The 6,395-nt window shown below is 42.7% G+C and overlaps 1 pseudogene across 1 annotated transcript; it reads right to left on the bottom strand.

Annotated features, from left to right (window-relative positions):
- Nucleotides 1-1,650: 1,650 nt before the first annotated feature.
- LOC308622842 (CST complex subunit TEN1-like) lies at nt 1,651-2,014 on the bottom strand (annotated as a pseudogene). Its single transcript has one exon. The product of its transcript is annotated as a CST complex subunit TEN1-like (transcript).
- Between the last annotated feature and the right edge of the window lie 4,381 nt (nt 2,015-6,395).

Genomic DNA, 6,395 nt, shown 5'->3' on the forward strand with positions numbered 1-6,395 from the left:
AAATAAGAAGGAGAAAAAAGCAGTAAATAGCAATAAGATTAGATCCTCAAATGAAGGATGCAAAAAATCAATTAAAAATATATAGTCTCATAAAAGGGGAGAGAGAGGAGGAAGAGAAGAAGGAGGGGAAGGGGGGTAAGAGAAAAAAATGGAATAATTTTGTCATCACATATTTTAAACATTTTGTACACACTTCCTCTTATAAGCTGTTCAATAATATTGTCATAGGCAGAATAGAATATTGACTTCCCAGATGTCCACACTCTAATTCTAGGGACCTGGATTTATGTTAGATTACACGGCAAAAGGGAATTTGCAGATATAATTGATTTAAGGATCTTGAGATGGAGTGATTATGTTGGATTATCTGAGTGGACCCAGTGGCATCACAAGGGTCCTTGTAAGTGAAAGAGTGAGGGAGGGGAGCCCGGTCAGAGCGAGAAGGACTTGACCAGCCATTGCTGCCTGAAGGTGGAAGAAAGGGCCACCAGCCAAGGTATGCAGGCAGTGTCCAGAAGCTGGAAAAGACAAGGAAATGGATCCTCCTTCACAGCCTCCAGAAGGAGCTCAGCCCTGCAGACCCTCAATGGTCTTTTAGCCCATTGAGATCCATTTTGAACTTCTGACCTCCAAAACTGTAAGATAATACATTTATGTTGTTTTAAGCCACCAAGTTTGCAGGTTAGATCTCTGGTCAGGGGAACTAAGGTCCTGCATGCCGTGCACCGGGGTCCCCCCCCCGAAAAAGCCAAAAAAAGCCACCAAGTTTGTAGCAATTTCTTTTATAGCAACCAGAGGAAACTAATAAAAATCCCATTAAGAAGCTGGCATTGTATACTCATTACAAATGAGAAAATCTACTCCTTAACGCAAGTTACACTGCAGAGTCAGAGCTGAAATGCTGGAGGTTCCTCCTCCCCACCCTAATCTAACACCATTACTTTAAGCTGCCACTTCACTCTAGACATAGAAACCAAATAATTAAGAAATGGAATGATTCTTTTTTAAAATGAGCATCTTGAGATAACTGATAGTTTAATGATTTTTTTTTGCCAACTATGAACACGTATGTATTTGTGGGCATTTACACACAATTGCAATGATCAGATTTGTTAACTTCATTAAACAATGAAGCCCTTGGACGGAAGGGGCTCTGATGCCACGGGGGTCTAAGGCGGCAAACCAAAATCCAAGTCTGGGAATGACAACCAATCACAAACTGCCAACGAGGCTTTAAGCAACAGCCAATCCATAACTTCACTGCTTTGCTCCTGCCTTTGCTGTATAAATGCCCCTTCCCAAACTCCTAACCACTTCTGGGTTGGCTCTGCCGGATTCAACTGATTTTTGCTCAAATAAACTCTTAAAATGTTTAATATGCCTCAGTTTATCTTCTTCTTCTTTTTTTCCCTCTTCGTCACACCACGCGGCTTTATTCACCAGGACCTTCTGGAACCTTCCAGGACCCATACGAGGCCCAGCCTCTGATCTGTAGGCTCCCATTTCTGGGACCATCCTGATGAACAAACCCTCCCCTCTTCTCTCCAGCTCCCAAGTCTGTCACTCCGGGGAAGCTCCTGCATCTCCTCTGCAGCAGCTCCAGGGCACGTGGAGGAGGAAGGGCGTTGCCACGAGCTGCCGTTTCGCTCTCTACTGGCTGCTGTCCCTCTTTCGCTGGTACAGCCTCTACTCCTGGACGACTTGTTCTGACCAGGAGAGACTCATTCCTCCCACAGAATCCAGCACCCGGGCCTTCACCACGCAGCCTCCATCCTTCTGGTGATCCAGCTCCCCAAGGACGGTGTAGAGGGAGCCCACCTGGGCTTGTAACGGTTCCACCAACTTGGTACAGATGGGGGTCGGGTGCTGCTCAGATCTGTGCCGAGCCATCAGGGTCACTCGGGACTGCGTCGTGTCGTAGCTGTACAACCTGCAGCTGTGTGTCCCCATCAGGAACTTGGCTGGTGCTGACCTCCCAGGGGAAGTAATAGATCCCAGGTTTGGGCAGCATCATCGCTCCTGTCTGGATGTCGGGTCCTTGGGTTCCTTCTTTCCGCCCCGTGTGACCAAGTGATGAGGGAGGGGCGGGGTGCGGAGAGCGCCTCGCTTTACCCCCAGGGCAGTTTCTTGACCTTCTTCCGGGGTCCCCTTGTGGTGGGCGGGGGCTGCTCTGAGGCTCCCCTGGCTGAGAGCAGGGGACTCGCCGGCCTCGGCTGCAGTCTGTCCCGCCTCAATGGATCTTTTAACAGGTTTCAGTGTTCTAGTGAGGCTGTGCCCACGGGCTGTGCCCTGGACAAGTCTTGTCAGCACCCCCTCCTCAGCAGGTGAGCAGTAAGGCCAGGGGCAGGAGGAGGGTATGTCCCCGGCCCACGTTAAAGGCTACAGGGGTTTGATTGAGATATTTACTTCCTCCGGGTCTGTTGGGCTCTGGTAAAACAGTGTCTTATGAAGGCAGTCAGTTTTTAGGAGAACAGAGTGCTCGGGGTACATTCCAAATATGTATTTTTCCACTTTTCCTCCTGGAAGCACAAGCACAGGATGTCTTTCTGCAGTCTTCACCCCGAGAACCTGGAAGGGCTCCTGGTGTTAAAAACCACAGAAGTGTAAGGACCCTGAAGACCGGGGCCCCTGGTGTTTTTAACTCTCAGGCTAGTTCACACTGAGCCTCCAGCAATTCCTCAGTTATACCTGAGTTCCCACCTGTGCTGCCTCCATCAGCAGGTGTCTGCTCTCCCAGTAAGCTGTGCTTCTCGGTACCCCTCTGACTGTCTGTTTACAGAGCAGCAATTTGACCTGTGGCCTCAGTTCTCTGATGGATCTAAGAAGAGTTGTTGATTCTCAGTTTGTTCAGCTTTTTCCTTGTTGTGATGACTTCCAAGCTCTTTTCACGTTGGACCAGAAAGTAGAAGTCTGTTGTGTCTCTTCACATGACTCTTATTTGAGCATCTCCTTGCTTTCCCATGGTCTTGTATACTTCTTGTTTAGTCTTATAATCAAACATTATCCAAGATCTTTTTTAAATTCTTTTATCGGGGCGGGGGGGGGCGAACATTCTGCCTCCGTTTCTTTATCTTTTTGTTTCTTTCAAAACACCTACCATCAAATGTGTAGCAGTTGGGTTAGATTGGGAAAAAATAATGCCATAACAGGTTTTTACTCAGTGCTTCTCTTCCTATAAGATCTAGGAAACTTTATTTTTATTGAATAAATTTGATATGTAACATTGTGTAAGTTTAAGATGTACAGCATGTTACTTTGATACATTTTATGTTGTAATATAGATGCTGTTATAGCTATATTTATCATATTACACAATTATAGTACAATATTATTGTCTATATTCATGAAGCTGTGCATTCCATCTCCATGGCTTATTTACTACTCACTACAAGTTTGTACCCTTAAACAGCATCACCATATTTTGGTGCTTGGGTGTTGGGCACATATACATCTATGGTTGTTATATCTTCTTGATGTACTGACGCCTTTATCATTACATAATGACCTTCTTTTGTCTCTTGTTACCCTTTTTGGCTGAAAATCTATGCCTGCTCCCTTTTGGTTTCCACTTGCTTGGAATATCATTTTCCATCCCTTCACTTTGAGTATATGTGTGTCTTTAGTGCTGAGATGAGTCTCCTGGAAGCAGCATATATTTGGGTCTTGTTTTCTTTTAATCTGTCCAGCCACTCTGCCTTTTGAGTAGTGAGTTCAATCCATTTATATTTAGGGTGATTATTGATAGATGAGGAATATTTTCCTGCTATTTTATCTTTTGCCTTCTCATTATTTTTCCATTGTTTCTTTTTCCTTCTGTTTCTATCTACCTTTGTGAGTTGGTGGTTCTTCCATGGTGATTTGCCCAGTCTCCTCTTTTTTAATGTTTTATATCTCTGCTTTTGATTTTTGCTTTGTTGTTACCATGCATTTTACATAAAACATCTCAGATAAAATTTGCTGATAGCAATTTATCTTCATTCACCTATAAAAGTTCCATTATTTTATTCCTCCCTTTTAATATTTTTGATGTCACAAATTATCTCTTTTTATGCTGTGACTTCATTACCACATTGTAGTAGCTATAGATATATTTAATGATCTTTTCCCTTTAACCTTTATGCTGTAGTTAGGAGTTTAATATACTATTCTAAAAAAAGAGTTACAGCTTTCTAATTCTGACTGTCTATTTATCACCTTGATCAGAGTTTTGTTTCATATTGAAGAGTTTTGTTGCATTTCATATTGTTTCATCATTTCCTTTTAACAGTTCTTGTAAGGGAGGTCTAGTGGTGATGAACTCCCTCAGCTTTTATTGTCTGGGAAGGCTTTTATATCTCCTTCATATCTGAAGGACAACTTTATTGGATTTAGTATTCTTGGCTGATGGTTTTTATCTTTCAATACTTTGAATATGTCCTTCTAATTTCTCCTGGCTTGTAGAGTTTCTGCTGGAAGTCTAATGATAGCCTAATGTGGGTCCCTTGTAGGTTGCTGTCTTTTTTTCTCCAGGCTGCCATTAAAATTCTCTCTTTATCATTGACTTTTGACAGTTTTAATATAATGTGTCTTGGAGAAGGTCTTTTGCATTGAGATAAATAGGTTTTCTATTGGCTTCATGGGCTCATATATTCAGTTCCTTCGTCAGGTTTGGGAAGTTCTCAGTTATTATTTCCTTAAATACCCCCTCTGCTGCTTTCTCCCTCTCTCTCTCTTCTGGAATACCCATTATTCTTATTTTGGCTTTTCTAATGGAATCAAATAGTTCTTGTAGAATTTCTTCACTTTTTAAAAATCTTAGTTCACTCTCCTCTTCCATCTGAATCATTTCTAGATTCTATCGTCCAGCTCGCTAACTCTCTCTTCCATCTGATCTGATTATTTCCAATGTGTTCTAATGTGTTCCTCATCTATCTCATCTGCTGAGTCCTTCAGCTCTAGAATTTCTGTTTGGTTCTTTTTGAGAGTTTCAATCTCTTTGGTAAAGTACTATTTTCTTCATTAATTTTATTCCTGAGATCATTGTATTAGCTTTATGAGTTTTCCTGTAGCTCACTGAATTTTGTCATAACAGATCTTTTGAATTCTTTATCAGTTAGATCATGATATTCCATGTCTTTGTGTTTGGTTGCTGGAAAATTGTCATTTTCTTATTGTGATACCATATTAACATGATTTTTCATGGTGTTCGATGCATAGTTCCTGTGCCACTGCATTTGAAATAGCGAAAGCCTTTCTTTTTTAGGTATAGCTTTGTTTATTTTGATTCTAACAGTTCAACAGGCTGGCAGTTAGGAGACTTCCTTTTGTCCTCCAGAAGGCTACACTATCCACATGTTTTTAGTTTCTCTTATAGGAGCTGATGAAGCTAAGGTCAGAACATGGTAAAAAGAAAGGCTGGGAGCAGAGTGAGGGGAGGTGTGTACTTAGCATTTGGAGCTTTGGTGCTGGTGGTGGGGGTCCATGTCTGGTAAGGGCTCCTCAGGTGGGACGGGTCCTGGAGGTCTGGGCCAGAATCTGGGGAGACAGCAGGAGAGCTTCCCTTCAGATCTCTTTGCCTACTTCCCTTTCCTTTTCTTCCCCCATCACCAAGTCTCTCTTCAGAGAGAGCAGGTCCCTCCAGCTGCAGGACACATGGCAGGACAGACCCCCACTCACTGCCTTTACCCTCACTTCTTCTGCCAGAAAGGTCCTGCTGTCCCACTCCGTGCCTGACCCAGCACCACATCTGCTGCCACTCCCCTTACTTTGCAGCCTCTGAGGTCCAGTCTGCCCACTTATGGGGGCACAGATGGATGGATCTCTCAGGTGACCTTGTAGGCTGTATAAACATGCTTTTTTTTTCAGTTAAGGATGTCCAATTAGTTGTAACTTGAAGGGGACAGAAAAAAGGAGTGAGTCACATCATCATAATGCTGATGTAACCCCCAGAGCTCTTTTTATTGGGGTTGGTATTTGAAGACCACACTTGGGTTATAAAGGGTGTTTAGTGCTACAAGGTGTCATTTCTTCTAAGACTTTTCAGGGCATAGAGCTAGATAAATGTAAATAAAAAATAAATTTGAGTTTGTATCAATATCTTGACTCAAATTTAAGATTCTGGGAAATTTACTTAATTGCTTTGAATTTATATATATATATATTTTAACATCTTTATTGGAGTATAATTGCTTTACATTGTTGTGTTAGTTTCTACTTTATAACAGAGTGAATCAGCTGTACGTATACATATATCCCCATATCCCTTCCCTCTTGCGTCTCCCTCCCATCCTCCCTATCCCACCCCGCTAGGTGGTCACAAAGCACCGAGCTGATCTCTGTGCTATGCAGCTGCTTCCCACTAGCTATCGATTTTACATTTGGTAGTGTATATATGTCCATGCCACTCTCTCACTTCG

This window comes from Mesoplodon bidens (assembly GCF_964165515.1).
Source record: "Mesoplodon bidens genome assembly, chromosome: 9".
Classification (NCBI taxonomy): Eukaryota; Metazoa; Chordata; class Mammalia; order Artiodactyla; family Ziphiidae; genus Mesoplodon; species Mesoplodon bidens.